Source organism: Tamandua tetradactyla, chromosome 6 (assembly GCF_023851605.1).
Source record: "Tamandua tetradactyla isolate mTamTet1 chromosome 6, mTamTet1.pri, whole genome shotgun sequence".
NCBI classification, from domain to species: domain Eukaryota; kingdom Metazoa; phylum Chordata; class Mammalia; order Pilosa; family Myrmecophagidae; genus Tamandua; species Tamandua tetradactyla.
Window position 1 is genome coordinate 131,950,916 of NC_135332.1, and position 22,101 is coordinate 131,973,016.

Consider the following 22,101-nt stretch of genomic DNA (forward strand, 5'->3'; position numbering starts at 1 on the left):
GCTCTCAGGTAAATTCTAAGAGTTCTTAAGATTTACTTCAGTAGTTCTCAAGGGAACAGGAGCTGAAAAGGTAAGAGTCCATGTTTCTCCCTCAGATACACACACACATACATTCATCTCTACTTCAAATTTAGCAGTTTTACTTTTATCTGTTTAAGTATGTTGGCTTTTCCCCTAGAATATATTTGAAGAAATGGTCCCTTAACTGAAAAACACAATTCTGGAAACCACTGGCCAAAGGGCAATACAAATAAAATTGGCAAATTCTTAAGTAGTTTTAGCTATTGTTTCAGACTTCCAGAAACAAACAAACAAACAAACAAACAAACAAACAAAAAACTCAAGCAAAGATTAAAATGCTGAAATTTTATTAGGGAGGAAATTGGGGGTGAGTAAAAAGGGAAGCAAGGCAAGAAAAGATGCAAAACAATGAATGCATTACCCTACCACCATGACTCCTTGATTACATAAAGAGACACAACAGGGTGGCCAGTGGTTTAGTGGGTCCCTTGAAACATTCCTGGGACATAGGAAGGATGGAGAATTCATCTTGCTGGCTTTCTCCCTTTGTACGTATTCCACAGGGAGCTTACTTACTGCACCTCCAGGTTACATTAAAAGTTTCTTGATGACCAGTCAGAAACCAGATCCAAAGCCCAATGCGGGGTATTTCACTTAAGTCTAAAAGCAAAGAGGCAACCCAGTGAAAGTGGCACTCAAACCAAGAGAATTTAAAAAGAAGACAGTTGAGAGAATTTGAAGAGACTCACAAGACATGTGTCCGATGCAAGCATAATCTTTAAGGAATCTTGAATTATAGTAGTGAACAGTTCTACTTGAATAAATGTGAATTGGCTCAAAATTTAGACAGGCATTCCACAGATGGAATTTTGGAAGAAATGCAAATAAAAAAGCACAACAAAAGGCATAGAGGTATAAGAGTAGCACATTCCTATCCGCATATTTTTTTTGCATGGGCAGGCAACAGAAATTGAACTTACTGAGCCACCATTGCACCACCCCCTATCCCCATTTTATTGAACAGTATTAAGGAAAAGAAAGTCATTTAGTAGTTATTTGTGTTATGTATCACTAGGGCTCACACAAGGCATAAAGACATTTTCCTTAACATTATCTCTTGGAGTTTATATAAAGATCTTATTGAAGATAGAATGGTCTTAGATTGCAAAAAAGATTCAACAATGTGAAGTCCTGTGCTAAGTTCTATGGCATCAGATATGAACAAGTCATAATTCTTACCATTATCTTTGAAGCTCTATCTTATGTATGATTTTTTATACAGAAATATATTTATATTTCCTACCCATATATCCCAATTGCACATACTCATTGCATACCTCTGTGTTGGGAGGGATATATATCCCACTCTCATATACTCAATCTCACACATAGTGGCTACTAATGGTAATATCATAAAGCATTTCCCAATTATTTCATTTTGAATAGGCCACTTAACTTTCGTAAGCCATGGGATTTTAATTTTTATCAATGAAATGGTGATGCTGATTTAAGCATAGAGTTGTAGAGAATAAGTTCATTAAAAGAAACCTGTATTACTCTGCTATCACATTATTTAATGGATAATAGCTATTTTAACTAATACCATTATTATCCTCATTTTATAACTATTTTATCCTTATTTTAATTATTTAATATTTAGTGCAGTTAATTTCCTAATGAATGTTATATTCTTCTCAGCTTGTAACTATTATAATTATAAAATGAATGGAAATTACAAAGCATAAAACCATGTACTTGTAAAGCAGGAGTTCTGAACTGGATGGACCTGAGCAATTCTCACTGTCCATTCCTGGTGCTTCCAACAGCCTGCTCTGCTAACAGCACTTGACACAGAGTAAGAATTTTATAAAGTCCATTGGTGATTCTTCCAAGGTTATGGGAAGCAGATAGGGCAGTTATTGTTACTGCCTTTTAATAGAGAACTGAGGCACAGAAAGACTGTGGTTTAAAAAACTTCTAGCAGTTACTTCTTGGAACACTCAGGTTTCAAAAACCAGTGTTTGGACTCAAAGTACAGTGCCCTTTATCACATGACTGCTATGTAGAATAGAATATTCTATTCTACATAGAATATCTATTCTATAGATGTAAATGTAAAATAGAACTGATCAGCATGTTTAGAATTATTGAGCAATTGCTGTTCTAGACAGGAGCTACAGGAGCTCCATTAGAACATCTGAGTGGGAGAACCAGGGTGCTACTACGCTGATAAGGATTACATAATGCGTCCATTTTGCCCTGCTGTTTAGGACTAGATGATATATGGAGGTAATCTAAAGTAAAATTGTACTGTAAATAAACTCTTGAAAAATCCATAGAAGCATTGTAGAAACTAGCTGTGCTGGTTCGAAAGTATTATGTACCCCTACAAACATCATGTTTCAATCCTGATCCAATCTTGTGGGAGCAGTTGCTTCTTCTTTTGATTAGATTATCTCCACAGAGATGTGATGTGTCTGATTATGGATGTGACCTTTTGATTACATAGAGATGTGACTACCTACTTCAGGTGGGTCTTGATTATATTCCTAGAATCTTTAAAAGGGGAAACATTTCGGAAAAACGATAGACCCTAGAGAAATGGCAGAAGCCTCAGAGCCAAAAGAAACTTCAGAACAGAGCTGACATAGATGCAGACATGTGGAGAACAGAGATATGAATCTTTGGGGATGCTTAGAGCCTAGCAGACGTTGTTAAGCAAACCAGAACCTGGAGAGGAAATGCCAGTCACATGACTATCCAGCTGACAAAGGTGCTCCTAACACATGGATTGCCTTTGAATTAAGGTAACCACTTGTTGGTGCCTTAATTTGGGCATTTTCATTGCCTTAGAGCTGCAAATTTGTGACTTATTAAATTATCCTTTTTAAAAGCCATTCCAGTTCTGGTATATCACGTTCCAGCAGCTTGCAAATGAACACAGTTGCTCTTCAAATTCGGTAAATAAAATTATGGCATAATGACCTGTCTGGTTTCTATTCCTATATCCATCAAATTAAGCCTTAAGTACAGGCACAGATGGCCCTGGCCCAGGCTGTGGATTTACAATTTCTTATACAAGGGAATAATAATAATAAAAAAACCAACCTGCTTCAGTGATACAAAAATTTGTGTATTTTTATTCCTGGGTTGGTTCTGACTTTATATTTCAGTTAAATCACTGCGTTCTCCACTGCCAACCTTTGTTAGAGAAGTTGTGAGTTTATGTATTTGCATTTTTACTAATTCATTTCAACCAATATTTATAATGAAATGATTCTCTTGACAAATTATTTCCTAGGTTCTGATACCCATCCTTAAGTTCCAAGTCTCTCTTCTTGTTAAACTTCCCTAGATATAAGACTCTTTTCCTGAATTCTGATCCTCCAAAACCTGCTTCCAGAATTCAGAGGTAAGCAGTCAGTAACATGCATAATGTTGCTAACTTGCTCTCTGAATCTGCCAGTCTGATTGCATGTCACCCTTGTTTTTGATTATTGAAATTCTTGATTTTAGTTCTCTAGCTACCTGAACTATTAGATTACTTTGCACCATAGTTTATCTGATATTTTACTATGACTATATTGAATTTTTATATCCTTCAATTGACAGTTTGTAAGAACTGCATTATCTGTATAAATATAGGCTTAATAAAATAAATTTAGAAGTATATATGGTTAGTTTTGTGATCACACTAGAAGTGAATTGCTTTCAATACCCTGGAGGGAAGTCTGAAGTAGTCTGGAAACAGAAGGCATGCTGGTAACATTCGTGCTTAACTTAAAGTTGCAGGAAATAGTAATAGTGTTAAATGATGAAATTAAATGAGAAAAAAGCATCTTTGGTAACAATGATTGGTATGAATAAGGGTTTTTTGAAGGAAATTCATAGGATTAAGTAATCATATAACTTAATAAGAAAAAGTAAAAATAACAGTAATCCCTTCCCTAGACATTTTCCAATAGATGGCTATTTTAAAAAATACTTTTATTGACATATCTTCACACACATAAAATCCATACATGGTATGAAATCAATGGCTCACAAATCATCACATAGTTTTGTATTCATCACCATGATCATTTTTAGAACATTTGCAACATTCCAGAAAAAGAAATAAAAGGAAAAGGCCTGTACAACCCATACCCCATATCCCTCCCTCTCACTGACCACTAGTATTTCAATCTACCCCATTTATTTTACCCTTTATTCCTCCTATTATTTATCTATCTATCTATCTATTTATTTATTTGTTTGTTTGCTTATTTATTTATTTATTCTTTATCCATATTTTTTACTCATCTGTCCATACCCTGGACAAAAGGGGGCATCAGATACAAAGTTTTCACAATCACACGATCGCACTGTAAAAGCTATCTAGTTATACAATCTTCTTCAAGAATCAAGGCTACTGGAATACAGTTCAACAGTTTCAGGTACTTCCCTCCAACTACTCCAATGCACCACAAACTAAAAAGGGATATCTATATAGTGCATAAGAATAACCTCCACTATAACTTCTCGACTCTGTTTGAAATGTCTCAACCACTGAAACTTTAGTTTGTCTCATTTCTCTCTTCCTTCTTTTGGTCAAGAAGGCTTTCTCAAGCCTATGATGCCAGATCCTGGCTAATCCCAGGAGTTCTGTCCCACATTGCCAGGGATAGTTACACTCCTGGCACTCATGTCTCATGTAAGGGAGGATGTCAGTGAGTTCACCTGCCGAGTTGGCTTAGAGAGGGAAGCCACATCTGAGGACAAAAGAGCTTCTCTGGGGTGACTCTTAGGCACAAGCACAAGTAGGCTGAGCCTATCCTTTGCAGGAATAAGCTTCACAGGGGTGAACCTCAAGATCAAGGGCTTAGCCTATTAATTTAGTGGTCCCCACTGCTTGTGAGAATAGGCAAGATTTCCCCAAATGCGGAAGTTGAATATTTCCTCCTTTCTCCCCAGTTCCCCAAAGGGACTTTGCAAGTACTACTTTATTCATTTCCCAAATTACTCTGCGATATATCAGGGCATCACACCAGCCTTGACAAACCAACGAAATCTCAGGCCGTATTCAAGATTCCATGTACTTATGGTGTTCAACTAAACTGACCAGACAAGTCAAACTAGCTGATGCGTTACCCAAAATAAAATTTTGCACCACATAAATATCTCTCCCTTTGGTCTCACACAGAAGTTGACATTTTAAAGTATGGATGATATCATGCATTACCCAGTATTGTGATCTACTCTAGTCATATCCAGATCAGCTTCATTCATATCTCTAGTTGAAGTCTGATTCCATTTTCAACTTTTAAAATAGTTCCTGTATGGAGTAGTGCTGACTTTCAAAGCTTCAGAGCTCTAACTCTCAGTCTCAGGTGTCCAATAAATACCCAAAGTTTCTGGGAACAACCAGGTTATGTACAAACAGCTCAGTATCTCAGAATTTAGAACACAAGTTATAATTCATGAATATATGTGACTGCTGTAAGGGCTTACGGTCTAGGATCTTTTACAATGTGGCCCAACATGAACAGATGACTATTTGTTAGGAATTTGTTAGAAAGCATTCCCTCATTGGGAACGAGGCCATTCTGGATAACTTCTGAGGTGCCTGCCACCAGTCAGCTCCTCAGAGTCTATCATTCACATGAGCTTCATAACAACCATATGTGAACCAGTATTATAGTTATTAGCCAAGTGATATGTGTTCCTCCAATCATCTCATCTGGTTTTCTATTAAATTATTTTTATTTATTTGCATACATAGGTCTACTGCTCTATACAGAGGACAGTCAACTCAATGTATTCAAGATGCCAAATACAGTTCTATTGCACCATTGGATTTAACTTTAAATAGAACACAGAACACCCAGAGTTACTACAATTAAAAGGGGTATACTCTATCAGACCTCTTTTCAAGGCATAATATTTTTATTCAAATGTAGCCTCTTAGTTACCATATTCCTAGGAAAATGCATGAGTTGTCAGAGTTCAGAAGTCTGGAATGTGGGCAATGTTCATCTAAGAGGCATGTGAAATTATTAAGCAATAGAAGATGACCAAATTAATGATACATAACATGTTGAGGAAATGAAATAAGATAAATGACTTTCTCAATTTATAAAATGCCCCCTGTATGATTCTCTTGGCAGTAGATCCGTTAGATAATCAGCTGATCTATTCTACTTGGCCTGAAGGAGTTCCAGTTGAGAACCATCTTCCCCAGAACTACATAGATCATCTAGTAATGTTTAGCTTTCCACGTTCCAGAGAGATATTTTATTTCTATTGGGAAGTGAGGGCCTGAGTATACAAATCACATGAATAAACTGATCAAAGGATTTTTCTCTTAATCCACTTACAGCCATCTTCCTTTTGACCATATTCTAAGAGTTTGATGCTCCTAGGAATTTCAACTAACTTACTGAAAAGAAGGTCAACAATGGGAAGAGAGCTCTTCAAGAATACGAGGAAATTTCTTAGTGATATATATTTTTAATTTGAGCAAAGACCATTATCTTTATTAGGTCATCAATATTTCCCACCTCTATCATGTAAAATGAGAATGAGGAAAATGAAAGGCAATGCTGTCAAGTATTCTCTCATGCATTCTCACCATTTTACTACCCACTGATTTGATTTTTCTCCTCAATGTGCTCTCTAAACCCTCCTATTATGAACAGATTTTTCCATATATTCATGGTCTAAATACACAGTTTCCTTCATCTTTTGCCTCAACTAAGACCTGGTTCTCCCTCAGGAGTGCTATGGCAACTTTGGTCACAGGGGACGTAAACAGGTCAGTCTCCAACTCCAGGGGCAGGGAGAATTATTGGTATTACTAGAATTAAATCTAAATAATTTTTTATATTCAAATAGCACCTATTTATTGATGAGATCCATGAAATATATCTTTAGTGAATACTACAGCCTCCTTTACTATAATAACCAGTTTCCTTATTGTCTTTTTTCCATGTATTGGAGAGGGATATGAGTCATCACTTACAATCATCTTCATTCTAAGTCCTGCAATCATAGGGAAATATTCCAACATCCATGTGGAAACACACCCAACAGCATAAGTCTAAAGACCTACTCAAACCCAACACTTCTGCACAGACTCAGTTTTGACATCCGATTTTATAGAAACACTCTGAAATTTAGAGGCACTGGGGACTCTTCCAGTTTTCCTTAATCTCTTAAATTGAAAATAGATATATTTCTCCAACTGAGTTCTCAAATCATTCTGCAGTTGAATACTGCTCGAGGAAACTACAATAGCTCATAAACTGGTGACAGCACAAATTAATGGTCTCTAAAAGAGCTTAACCATCAGATCCCTCATGCAATCAACCACCTTCTGAGTTTTTGGCCAACTTACTCTCTCATTCTCCAAAGAATTAATTACAAAACTTCTTAATTCCTCCGTTGTTCTATTCACCACGTACCTCTTTCTTTGTATGGGCTGGCCCAAAAACTTTATGAAAAACATTGATAGCTTTCATGAATGGAATGCTCAGTTTTTTAAGTAGGCATAGAGAAGAGATTTTGCTAGAATCCCAGGAACACTTACCTAAGGAAATGTTGGCCTGTGCACAATGCTGTGAAAGGGTATGGCAGACGAGGGACTGACAAGAAGTTAAGCATGACTGGAATATAATTCACATGGTGCCATCTGGTAGGAGAGGAAACAGAAGGGTAAGTTAGAAACAAATAGAGCAACCTTTAACTTGATGTTTTCACCATACATATCTTTCACAAAAATAAATACCTTTTTGAAATTCCAGCTATTCATATGAGTAAAGTAAATTAATACAGACCCACAGAAGACTAGATGAACAGTATGAATATTTTAGTTACAAGGATTATGGAGGATTTCAGAAAAAATGATCAGTTTACGGAAAGAGAAAGAAGAAAGAGAGGTAATTCAACAGTTACATTATTTTGAGGCCATTTCAGAGCAGTTATTCATTTAAAAGGTCAGTTTGCAGATTTACTTTCCAAATAGAAGAAATTAAGAAAATGATAGGCTGAGAGATTACACGCTGAATGTCAGGTAGGGCTCCTGCCAGCAGAATGCTGATGAGCGTTGAATAGAAGGGGATTAGGAAGTGATTTTTCAACTGTTAAAAGGTAGCAGAGCAGGTAAACATGCAAGGCTGTGTGGCTAGGAACAAAGCTTCATGAAGAGTGCTTTTTTTAAGCTTAATTATTTCTCTTTTTGTTAATGCTCTGTTACTAAGGCCTGCACAGCTCTTTACGAATTCCTTTTAATATGGCATCTGGAAGCACCTTTCCATTTGAAATGAAAATAATTGACCACATAAAAGAATTAGGAAACACTATATTACAACCACGTATTCAAGTACAATGTTGTGTTCCTTTTGTTTGCAAAATGTCTTACTTCCTGTTAGGAAATAAAAGAAAAGAAAACTGACAGAAAAGTAATAAATTCAACAGATTATTTTGTCAAGGTTTACAATAATTAACCAGGTTATTTTAATGGGAAATACCTAACAAAATTATTTCTAACATGATGAGTAAAAAACAGTTCGATCCATTACTGAAGTACAGAATGCCATGTAATGTTTTTGTGTCAGGAAAGAAATCAAGTCATGATGCTGGTATAATGTATTCTAGAAGTATATACAAAGAGATTTATTCACCTGATCAGATTGTTGACTAAAACGAGACAAGACAGATATACAACAGCATGCATGTCTTGTCCACTTTCTTTATCAGTACTAAAAAGCAGCTCTGGGATGATCATGGCATCCAGGGATGGCTAATTAGAGCATCTTATTCTTTTAACCACAGTAACTATGCTAAAGATGGGCAAGAGATATCATCCTGTAATTCAGAATCAGTGAAATTCAATCTATGGACCAACATAGTTTGACCGGTAAGATTCAGCTGTGCCTGAATAAAATAATATAATCCAATTACTTAAATCTTCACTTAAACCAATTTGAGCTGAACAGCTACCCCTTATAGAATGAAGAGACTAATCTAATACAGACGGCTTTATGGTGAAATGTGTAAGGTACTATGATGTTATGAACCCTTATATGTCCTCAATATTCCCTTTCTTCATTGCATTCTCTCTTTGTGCTGATCATATAAAAGAATATTTGGGGTAATGCTTACTCCTTTTTTATAGTTTCATTTATGAAGTTGAATAATGTTTTTAAGTAAAACGATAAACTCTCAGCCAAAGAGGTGATTATTCTAAAAGTGTTCACTTGATGTAATTAATCTGTGTTTTTGAAAATGCTGGTTTATCCATTTCTCTCACATCAAGCCTTACTGACTTAATTTACTTACCAACATGGATCAAATTATAATCACAGCTTTCAAGAGCGATTACACCAGATGAATGTCAAATCATATAGTAGAATTTATCAAATCATTCCTAAACTTACATTGAATGAAGTCTGGAAAGGCCTATATTTACTCTTAATTAAATTATAAAAATTACTCAGTGGGAATGATATGCAATATGACACTCACTATAGAGTCAAACCACAGGTCACTTGTTTTTCTGCAGGGGAAGAAATTAAGTAAAGAAACAAATGAATAAAGAAACAGCCAAAGCTGTGAAGTATCTGATTTGAGAGTAGAGTCCGATATCATTGACCTAAATAAAGTCATTAGATGGCTTCACCATAATGAGATGTAGTAAATGGGTCTCAAATATCAGACTGAGTAATGATGAGGAAAAACAGGAGAGTGTAAGGTCCGCAATGAAGCTAACTTTAAGAAACTTCAGAACTTTCTTAATCCATCTTAAACCTCTTTGATAACCTAGAATAAGTGGAAATTGATCTCTCCTTGGAATAAAGCTTGGTCTTTAGACAAGAATTGCATGGTTTTCTACGAGATATAAAATGGTGAAAAGAAACCTTTTAAAACCTACCCACTCAGACTGCACTTCATCTTTCTTCTAACAGTTGGAGAAAGAACTCATGCTGCATTTCCATTAAAACATACTTGATAGATAGTGAGTTTCCTGCTAAGTCTTTAAATTAGCAATTGAACTTTTGAAATCAACCTTAGATTCCTCCTCCCATAATATGCTACATATTATTTTCCTTCAACTTTGCTACTGCCATCATCAGACCATCATTAGTGATAGAATTTAATTTTAAAATGCTCATTGATATTAATTTAAGTCCTAGCAAATGTGAAATTTCCTTGTTCAATGCAATTAAATGATAACATAAACTTAGCATGCTAAATAGTACTGTGTAGATTTCAAATACATGTTGGTTATTATTGTCATTTTTTTACTGTTCTTTACTATTTTTTTTCTGAATAGTATAATAAAGTAAGATATAATATAATATATATGCTCTACTAGAAAATGAAATAGACAATGATTAAGAACATATGGACCAGATCCCTTTCGTTTTCATAATCTATTTTTCCCCAACTGTAAAATGGGAACAATATTTGTGTCTTTGTTTAAAGATAATCCACTCAAAGAATTTAGCTAATAAATTATTTTTGTAACCATTAATATTAATACTACAATTAACAAATATAGGCTATTTTATCTTAATGAATGTAAAATACTTATAAGTATTTCGACAGGTAAACTTTCACCTTGCTTGCCTTAATTTGTCTTTTTAGCATAAGATCTGAAATTCCTCAATTTTAATTTTCTTCCTTCTTCTTTCTAATGTCTCAGGACTTCCAAGCAACAGTGGAAGATCTACTGTAGACATAAAAATAGATATGAAAGGTGGACTCATCCTTTCATACATGAAAAGCTATTTTGTGAAGGGAGATGGGCAAACGTTCTTCACAACCTCAGAAAGCAGAACAACAAAGTTTGGATTAAAGTGATGGATGAACAATTTACTGGGGAGTGAAAGAAAATATTGAAGACAATGACAATAACTATGTATTAAAAGGGATCCAGAGATTGGGTTACAGGAAAGGACCTAAATCCATGCATTCTGTTTGACCATTTATACATGGGAAGTTTTTCTCCTGGTATACTCTCGTAAATATAAACTGTTGACAGATAATTATGTCACTAACATTATTATTTTTCATATTTTTCTTCAGACTGTTTGCATATGATACTATGTGACCCTAAAGACTTACACATATTGATTTTAGTGCATGAAAAATGTAACTTACTTGTTTCCTTGCTTACTATAGCCAAATAAAATTACAATATCCTTAAGGACAGGGAACCATGCTGTGCCTTATTGTCTTTCTTTGTACCTAAGCATTATTATTATTATTAAATAATATCTTTATTAAGATAGAATTCACATACTGTAAACTTCATCGCTTAAAATACACAAGTCAGGGTTTTATAATATTTTCAAAATGTACAGCTACCACTATTATCTAATCCTGGAATATTTTCATCATCCTTAAAAGAAACCCCATTCCCATTAGCAGCCATTCTTACTTTCCCTCTCTCCCCTGAGCTCAGGGCAATCACTCATTTATTTCCTGTGTGTATATATTTGTCCATTCTTCATACAAATAGAGCAGTGTACTATGTGTTTGGTTCAGGACTGGCATTTTTACATAACATTAAGTCTTCAAAGGTCATCCATGTTGTAGCAGGTACTGAAACTTCATTCCTTTTTATGGCTGAATAATATTACATTGTATAGCTATTCCTCAGTTTGTCTATCCATTATCAGTTGATGGACATTTGGGTTGTTTCCTCTTTTAGGTCATTGTCAATAACATGTCTAATGAAAATGCATGCACAAGTTTTTGTATGGACATTTTCATTATTCTTGGGTATATACCTAGGAGTGGAATTGCTAGTTTATTCAATAATCATATGTTTAAAATGTTGAGGAACTGCTAAACTGTTTTTTAAAGTGGTTGTACTAGTTTACATCTCTCCCTCTCCTATAATCTATGAGGGTTTCAATTTTTCCACGCACTCACCAACACATCATTTTTTTTTAAAATTCCCATTCTAGTGGGTATGAAGTGGTTTGATTTGCATTTCTCCAAGGTTAACAGTGTTCAGCACCGTCTCATACGCTTATTGGCCATTTGCTACCTGCGTTGGAGAAATGCCTATTCAGATCTTTTGCCCATTTTAAAATTGGGTAATTTATCTTTTTATTATTGAGTTGTTAGAGTTCTTTATCTATTTGAGGATGAAATTCCTTAGGAATTTGATTTGAAAATATTTTCTCCCAATTTGTAGGTGCTTCTAAGCATTTGAAAATAAGCACATAGCAGATTTCCAATAATTGCTCTCCAATAATTGTTTGTTGAATTGATATTCAATGTATTCCTTTGCAGTAAAGAATTTCTGTTTGTAGACAATGTGGTGCCTATGCAGAGATTGTTCATTGCTTTCCAAGAGTCACCTATGTTTTCTTCTCTGAAATTCAGAAAACTACATTTTTTAGTAGGCACCGTGCTTCCTCTCCAAACAACACTTTTTTCCTGTGTAATAACTATATGCCTGTTATCATTATTGAGGTGCTGATAGAAGTGCTGAGTAGGATGGAAGTGTGCGCTCTTCCGTAATGTCGCTGGGAATGCAGCTGGGACAGAGAGCTCTAGCAACTGTACTGGGACAAATGGATGAAAGCCAGACTATGGGTTTGCAGGAAATAGAAGAAAGTCTGGTCCCCAATGACTTCATGGAGATATAAAGCCAGTCTAGACAACCTACTTCTATACTTCTTTAATCTGAGAAAGAAGTAAGTTCCAGCTATATTTAAGTCACTTATTTTAGTTTCTGTATTACTTTCCAACACTATTATAAAAGTCAGTGTCTGAGAAGTGCATCCAATACTCTTCCTTCTTATTTCTAATAAAATAAGATTTTGGCTAACTAAAAGGTTAAGTAGCAAAAAGGCAGGGCCCTCTAATTTTATTCAAAGTACAAGACTTCTCATATACTTCATCACTTAGTCCTTGGTTGGAAGCAGCATGCTGTGTTTAGTTTTTGATTCTGCTGTGCCTGAAGTAAATTCCTGTCTATTAAAAAAATAAAGATGGGGTAGGGATTGGGGAAAATGAGAGAGAGAATGAAAAAAACTTTTATCAGTGATTTAATAAAAATGAAGCCCAAAGTTCTTCCCAAATAAAATATCATCTGAGCAGTACGTTTTAGTCTAACAAGGTGTAAAAACCATATCACATGGATTAGAAAATTGGGGTAACGTGAGGAATGAGTCTTTTCCTTAGTACTAATAGTCAAGATTTTTCTTCTGCTACTGCACTTCTTTTATATAAATGGCAACCACTTGTATAGCCATAGCATACGTTGTATTTTGATTACTGTAAGAAAAGTAAGAGTTAAGAATATTTAGGTGCTAACATTATTAATGGCTTGAAAAGCCATTCGCCCAATGGTTAGATGCATTGACTGCCCATCTATTACAAGCTGGACAATAGATGGACAAGTTGAAAAACAGATATGAAAACCATCCTTAATATCTGCAGATGCATATTAATTGTAAGAATGAATTTAAAGATATAGTCTCTTTTTAACATTGGCAGACATATATGTAATTCATGAACCATTTGTTGAGTGCCAACTATATGCTAAGCACTGCTCTAGCAATTAAGAAGACAAGCACTATTGCTGAACTACATGAGATGCGTGACTTATTTTTTTGGGTGACTTCTTTACCTTTTATTTTGAAATAATTTTCGAATCTCAAAAAGTTTCAAAGAAATATAATGGGAGATTCTATGCATCCTTCACCAGCCTCCACATTATGGTAGGAAATTGCATTTTGCTGATGGCTGATGATGTTGAAAAATTTTTTTGTGCTTGTCTTCTGTATATTCTCTTCAGTTAAATACCCCTTTTGATGTTTTGCCAATTTTCTAAGTGGAATTGACTGTCTTTTTACTGTTGAGTTTTTGAGTGGTCTGTATATATTCTGGATACAAGTCCTTTGCTGGATATGTGATTTGCAAATATTTTCTCCCCGTCTGTAATCTGTCTTTTCATCCTCTTTTTAAATTTTGATGAGGCCCAATTTATCAATTAGTTCTCCTAATTGATCAACTACTAATTTAATTGTTTGACCTAGGTACTTTCGACATCTGTGAGACTTACAGAGTGTAATGACAAATTAATAATATTCTTAATCTTATCTCTTCTTGGGCAAGAGTTTTTGCAAGAAAATTTCTATTTTTAGAATGAAAGAAAATTTTTATTCACTGAAAGATGCCATTTTGCCATGTTGTGACTGTTTTTGGATAGAAAATGTGCTACTCTCTCCCTCAATAGCGTTCATATTTTATCTTCTTAAATTCATCTTTCCATACACCAAATTCATTATGACATTCTTTTGTTCTCCAAAATGGAGTAATCATTGTGAATTTTGATTTTATCCTGGTTTTCCTTCCTCTATCAGTATGTGGAATTTGAAAGGTTCCTAATAGTTTATGCCCAGAACTCCTTCAACCTGTGGTTATGTCTATTTTGAAAGTTAATTATCCACTTATATGATTATAATTTTCATATAAAAGCTAATAATCAATGTTCAATTTCATTAACTCAACAAACATTCATTGATAGACCACAAAGTGCCAGATATTGTTTTTTTAGGACATGGCAAGTATTTTGGCACAGATTACAGATAAAAATGATGTTCAAAATACAATTCAAACCTTTTACTTAAATTTAAGTGGTACGCATCACTAAGTAGTAAGTTCTTTCACTAGTTTGGTTTTAAACTATATATTTTTGGGGAAATTTCAGTTTTCATATTTAGTTTCTGGTGTTGTATTTATTTGTCTCCATGTAATCACTGACATTCAGATAGAGATTTTGTTGTTTTGTTTTCAGAGATTCATTTTCCTCTGAGTCATGCTTTCCTCTAAAGCAATGATCACTACGCTATGCAGAACAAGTGCGTATGGTAACAAGAAAACAAGCTACTGATTCTAGAAATACCCTCATCTGGCTAAGACATCATTATGGGAAGCCAAGGGGCACTGATGATCATCTACAAGAAACTTCACAATGTTGCTAAATCATTTCTGGAAATAAGATATGAAATGTATCACATTACCCTTATTGGGAAAAATACTATTTCATGGTAGGATGGCATAATATAAATGTGAAACCTGTCCTCAGAAGAACTCTCTCCTGATACTTTCTACTTCTTCTACTGTAAAAATTTAAATTAAAATAATATGAATTTTTTTTCCTAATTTCTTCAACAGATATTTCTCCTCACAGGAGTCAGTGATTTCTAAATTATGCAATAAAATAATGTCTCTCTCGATTGCCCTTTCCTCATCATTTTCACCAAATAAATACCTCCCAAAGCATGTGTCATGAAATCTTGAGCAGTCCCTTGCTGTAAGTAAAAGTGTCCAATGAATGCGTCATATTATGTTCCACTAGCATGGTAGTGACTTTGAGAAGACTTGCCACCAGGAACTTTGTTCGACTTTATTTTACCTAGTTTCTCAACCTTTCTGGATCATTGAACTTTTCTTTAGAGGCACAAAATGGGAAATTCTGTCCTAAATCACGAATTCACAGAATATTATGTTTTTAGCACTCTAATCAATATGGTGAATGTTTATATATCTTTTCATTGTCATATATTTGCCATGGAAATTATAATAATGCTGAAATATTGACAGCTCTAATTTGCTGAATTCATAATTTACGCCTGGGACTATACCAAGTGCTTTAAAAATATTATTTTAGTAAATGTTCATGCCAAATTTATGAAGTAAATACTATTAAGTTCCCTATTTTGCTGTTGGAAATGTGGCTCAGCAAGCGATGATAGTCAATTCAAATTGCTCAGCTTGTAAATGTAAAGTCAAGCCAATGTAATCTGACTCCAGAACAAGAGTATGTAAACGGATGGTGAAAGATGAAAGATTTGAACTAAGGATCTATACAGAAAAAAAATCAGTATACTATAAGGAAGAAATACTGATACAAGATAGAAGACATTACATTAATGTTCTATATAGCATAGCATGATTACAAATTAGAATGTGATGATATATACAATCACCTACATACACATAGAAACATATAACATCTCAGGCCTTTAATAGGTATGTAAATTATATAATACATTTACTGTATAAAACAATTTAAACTTTTTTTTAATTAATAAAGCCAATCAACATACAACACAAACATTCTTAATGTATGAACATTCACACTTTGTGTGCAATCAGTGGCTCACAACATCATCACATAGTTGAATATATGGCCATTCTTCAGAACATTACATCGCTCTGGGAAAAGAAATAAAAAGAAAAAAGAAAAAACTCATACATCTATACCCCTGGCCCCTCCCTCTCATCGACCACTAGTATTTCCCTCTACCCAATTTATTTTAACATTTGTTTCCCTTATTATTTGTTTATTTTTAACCCATATTTTTCACTCATCTGTCCATAACATGGATAAAAGGAGCATCAGAACAAGTTTTCACAATCACATAGTCACTTCATGAAAGCTATATCATTATACAATCATCTTAAAGAAACATGGCTACTGGAACACAGTTCTACAGTTTCAGGCACGTCCCTCTAGCCTCTCTAATACACCTTAAAGTAAAAAGGGGTTATCTATATAACACATAAAAATAACCTCCAGGATAGCCTTTTGACTCTTTTTGAAATCTCTCAGCCACTGACACTTTAATTGATCTCATTTCTCTCTTTCCCCTTTCAGTCAAGAAGGTTTTCTCAATCCCTTGATGCTGAGTCCTAGCTCATGTTCGGGTTTCTGTCCCACGTTGCCAGGAAGGTTTACACCCCCTGGGAGTCATGCTCCATGTAGAGTGGGGAAAGGCAGTGAGTATGCTTGCTGTGTTGGCTGAGAGGTAGGCTACATCTGAGCAACAAAAGAAGTTCTCGGGGGTGATTCTTAGGCCTAATTTTAAATAGGCTTAGCCTATCCTTTGTGGTGATAAATTTCATATGAATAAAGCCCAAGGTTAAGGGTGCAGCCTATTGATTTTGTTGTCCTCACTGCTTGCAAGAATATCAGGCCTTCTCCAAATGGGGAAGTTGAATTTTCCCTCTTTCTCACCATTCCCCCAAGGGGACTTTGCAAACACTGTTTTAATTCACTGTCAAAATCTCTCTGGGATTTATTGGGGCATCACTCTGGACAAACCTACAAAATCTCATGCCCTACTCAAGGTGCCATGTACTTATGGTTTTCAGTTACATTAGGATATACACTAGTCAAGATATAAATTTTGTACCAAATAAGCATTTTTTTGCTTTAATCTCACACAGAAGTTGAAGTTTTAAAGTATGAATGACTGTCTATTTTCAACACCCTGCAATATTGACATTTCTTCATTCTTCCATATGCAAAAATATTTTTTTAATTTGTACATTTAGTCACTATCATTGTACACACTAGGCATTTCTAGATAATACCATCTCAGTCTTTATTGTCTATCTTTCTTTCTGATTTCATTTGTGCCCCCAGCCTTTCTCCCTCTATCATTCTCACATTCAGCTTCATTTAGTGTACTAACATTATTGTATTATAGCTAGGGAGTATTGTGCTATTCATTTCTGAATTTTTATAATCAGTCCTGTTGTACCATCTGTGTCCCTTCAGCTCCAATTACCCAATATCTACCCTATTTCTATCTCCTGATGGTCTCTGTTCTTAACTGAAATTCTCCAAGTTCATTCATTAGTGTTAGTTTACATCTGTGAGACCAGACAGTATTTGCCCTTTTTTTTTAAACTTTTTTATTAATTAAAAAAATTAACAAACAAAGCATTTAGAAATCATTCCATTCTACATATATAATCAGTAATTCTTAATATCATCACATAGTTGCATATTCATCATTTCTTAGTACATTTGCATCGATTTAGAAAAAAATAAAAAGACAACAGAAAAAGAAATAAAATGATAATAGAGAAAAAAAAAAACTATACATACCATATCCCTTACCCCTCACTTTCATTTACCAGTATTTCAAACTGAACTTATTTTAACATCTGTTCCCCCTATTATTTATTTTTATTCCATATGTTCTACTCTTCTGTTGATATAGTAGCTAAAAGGAGCATTAGACATAAGGTTTTCACATTCACAGAGTCTCATTGTGAAAGGTATATCATTGTTCAATCATCATCAGGAAACATGGCTACTGGAACACAGCACTACATTTTCAGGCAATTCCCTCCAACCTCTCCACTACATCTTGAACAACAAGGTGATATCTACTTAATGCGTAAGAATAACCTCCAGGATAACCTCTTGACCCTGTTTGGAATCTCTCAGCCATTGACAATTTGTCTCATTTTACTCTTCCCCCTTTTGGTCGAGAAGTTTCTCTCAGTCTCTTGATGTTAATTCTCAGCTCATTCTAGGGGTTTTCTCAGTCCTTTGATGCTGAGTCTCAGCTCATTCCAGGATCTTTGTCCCATGTTGCAAGGAAGGTCCACACCCCTGGGAGTCATGTCCTACGCAGAGAGGGGGAGGGTGGTGAGACTGCTCATCATATTAGCTGGAGAGAGAGGCCACATCTGAGCAACAAAAGAGGCTCTCTTGGGGGTGACTCTTAGGCCTAAATTTTAAGTAGACTTGACCTATCTTTTGTGGGGTTAAGTTTCATGTGAACAAACCCCAAGACTGGGGGCTCAGCCTATAGCTTTGGTTGTCCACACTGCTTGTGAGAATATCAAGAATTCAACTTGGGGAAGTTGAATTTCTCCCCATTCTCACCACTCCCCGAAGGGGGCTTTGCAGATACTTTTCCACTCACTGATCAAATCATTCTGGGATTCATTGGGGAATCACTCTGGACAAACCAACAAAATCTCATGTGCTACCTGAGATTCCAGGTACTTATGACATTCAATCAAACTATCTACATGAGCTATATTAGGAAATGCTCCAGTCAAAATCTAAATTTTGTAACAAATAAACATTTTTTGCTTTAGTCTCACACATAAGGTGACATTTTAAAGTATTAGTTATCATCTATTTTCAGCACCCTGCAATAATGACAATCCTTTGTTCTTCCTCATGCAAAAACATTTTTAAGATCTGTACATTGTACATTTCACTATTATTATACACTCTAGGCATTCCTAGATTATACCATCTCTATTTTTAACATCTATCTTTCTTTCTGATTTCATTTATGTCCCCAGCCCTCCTCCCACTATCATTCTCACATGCAGCTTCATTCAGTGTTTTAACATAATCACATTACAGTTAGATAGTATTGTGCTGTCCATTTCTGAGTTTTTGTACCCAGTCCTGTTGCACAGATCGTATCCTTTCAGCTCCAATTACCCACTATCTTACCCTATTTCTATCTTCTGATGGTCACTGTTACCAACGACATATTCCAAGTTTATTCACTAATGTCGGTTCACATCAGTGAGACCATACAATATTTGTCCTTTAGTTTCTGGCTAGTCTCACTCAGCATAATGTTCTCTAGGTCCATCCATGTTGTTACATACTTCATAAGTTTATTCTGTCTTAGAGCTGCATGATATTCCATCGTATGTATATACCACAGTTTGTTTAGCCACTCATCTGTTGATGGACATTTTGGCTGTTTCCATCTCCTTGCAATTGTAAATAATGCTGCTATAAAAATTGGTGTGCAAATGTCCGTTTGTCTCTTTGCCCTTAAGTTCTTTGAGTAGATACCTAGCAATGGTATTGCTGGGTCATATGGCAATTCTATATTCATCTTTTTGAGGAACTCCAAACTGCCTTCCACAGTGGTTGCAGCATTTGACATTCCCACCAACAGTGAATAAGTGTGCCTCTTTCTCCACATTCTCTCCAGCACTTGTCATTTTCTGTTTTGTTGATAATGGCCATTCTGGTGGGTATGAGATGATATCCCATTGTGGTTTTGATTTGCATTTCTCTAATGGCCAGGGACATTGAGCATCTCTTCATGTGCCTTTTGGCCATTTGTAATTCCTCTTCTGAGAAGTGTCTGTTCAAGTCTTTTTCCCATTTTGTAATTGGATTGGCTATCTTTTTGTTGTTGAGTTGAACAATCTCTTTATAAATTCTGGATACTAGACCTTTATCTGATATGTCATTTCCAAATATTGTCTCCCATTGTGTAGGCTGTCCTTTTACTTTCTTGATGAAGTTCTTTGATGCACAAAAGTGTTTAATTTTGAGGAGCTCCCATTTCTTTCTTTCTTTCTTCAGTGCTCTTGCTTTAGGTGTAAGGTCCATAAAACCACCTCCAATTATAAAGATTCATAAGATATCTCCCAACATTTTCCTCTAACTATTTTATGGTTAGACCTAATGTTTAGATCTTTGATCCATTTTGAGTTAACTTTTGTGTAGGGTGTGAGATACGGGTCCTCTTTCATTCTTTTGCATATGGATATCCAGTTCTCTAGGCACCATTTATTGAAGAGACTGTTCTGTCCCAAATGAGTTAGCTTGACTGCCTTATCAAAGATCAAATGTCCATAGATGAGAGGGTCTGTATCTGAGCACTCTATTCAATTCCATTGGTCAATATATCTATCGTTATTCCAGTACCATGCTGTTTTGACCACTGTGGCTTCATAATATGCCTTAAAGTCAGGCAGCATGAGACCTCCAGCTACGTTTTTTTTCCTCAAGATACTTTTAGCAATTCAGGGCACCCTGACCTTCCAGATAAATTTGCTTATTGGTTTTTCTATTTCTGAAAAGTAAGTTGTTGGGATTTTGATTGGTATTGTGTTGAATCTGTAAATCAGTTTAGGTAGAATTGACATCTTAACTATATTTAATCTTCTAATCCATGAACATGGTATGCCCTTCCATCTATTTAGGTCTTCTGTGATTTCTTTTAACAGTTTCTTGTAGTTTTCTTTGTATAGGTCTTTTGTCTCTTTAGTTAAATTTATTCCTAAGTATTTTATTCTTTTAGTTGCAATTGTAAATGGAATTCATTTCTTGATTTCCCCCTCAGCTTGTTCATTGCTAGTGTATAGAAACACTACCGATTTTTTAATGTTGATCTTGTAACCTGCCACTTTGCTGTACTCATTTATTAGCTCTAGTAGTTTTGCTGTGGATTTTTTGAGGGTTTTCGATGTATAGTATCATATCATCTGCAAACAGTGATAGTTTTACTTCTTCCTTTCCAATTTTGATGCCTTGTATTTCTTTTTCTTGCTTAATTGCTCTGGCTAGAATTTCCAACACGATGTTGAATAACAGTGGTGATAGTGGACATCCTTGTCTTGTTCCTGATCTTAGGGGGAAAGTTTTCAGTTTTTCCCTGTTGAGGATGATATTAGCTGTGGGTTTTTCATATATTCCCTTTATCATTTTAAGGAAGTTCCCTTTTATTTCTATCCTTTGAAATGTTTTCAGCAGGAAAGGATGTCGAATCTTGTCAAATGCCTTCTCTGCATCAATTGAGATGATCATGTGATTTTTCTGCTTTGATTTGTTGATATGGTGTATTACATTAATTGATTTTCTTATGTTGAACCATCCTTGCATACCTGGGATGAATCCTACTTGGTCATGATGTATAATTCTTTTAATGTGTTGCTGGATTTGATTTGCTAGAATTTTGTTGAGGATTTTTGCATCTATATTCATTAGAGAGATTGGTCTGTAGTTTTCTTTTTTTGTAATATCTTTGCCTGGTTTTGGTATGAGGGTGATGTTGGCTTCATTGAATGAATTAGGTAGCTTTCCCTCCACTTCAGTTTTTTTGAAGAGTTTGAGCAGGGTTGGTACTAATTCTTTCTGGAATGTTTGGTAGAATTCACATGTGAAGCCATCTGGTCCTGGACTTTTCTTTTTAGGAAGCTTTTGAATGACTAATTCAATTTCTTTACTTGTGATTGGTTTGTTGAGGTCATCTATTTCTTCTTGAGTCAAAGTTGGTTGTTCATGCCTTTCTAGGAACTTGTCCATTTCATCTACATTGTTGTATTTATTAGCATAAAGTTGTTCATAGTATCCTGTTATTACCTCCTTTATTTCTGTGAGGTCAGTGATTATGTCTCCTCTTCCATTTCTGATCTTATTTATTTACGTCCTCTCTCTTCTTCTTTTTGTCAATCTTGCTAAGGGCCCATCAATCTTATTGATTTTCTCATAGAACCAACTTC

General features: G+C 35.0%; 1 long non-coding RNA gene across 1 annotated transcript; it reads left to right on the forward strand.

The window, feature by feature from the left end:
• Positions 1 to 15,246, forward strand: LOC143686363 (uncharacterized). Its single transcript, XR_013177091.1, has 4 exons — positions 1 to 70; positions 8,833 to 8,917; positions 12,490 to 12,713; positions 14,822 to 15,246. It is a non-coding gene; the product is annotated as an uncharacterized LOC143686363 (long non-coding RNA).
• Positions 15,247 to 22,101: the final 6,855 nt, after the last annotated feature.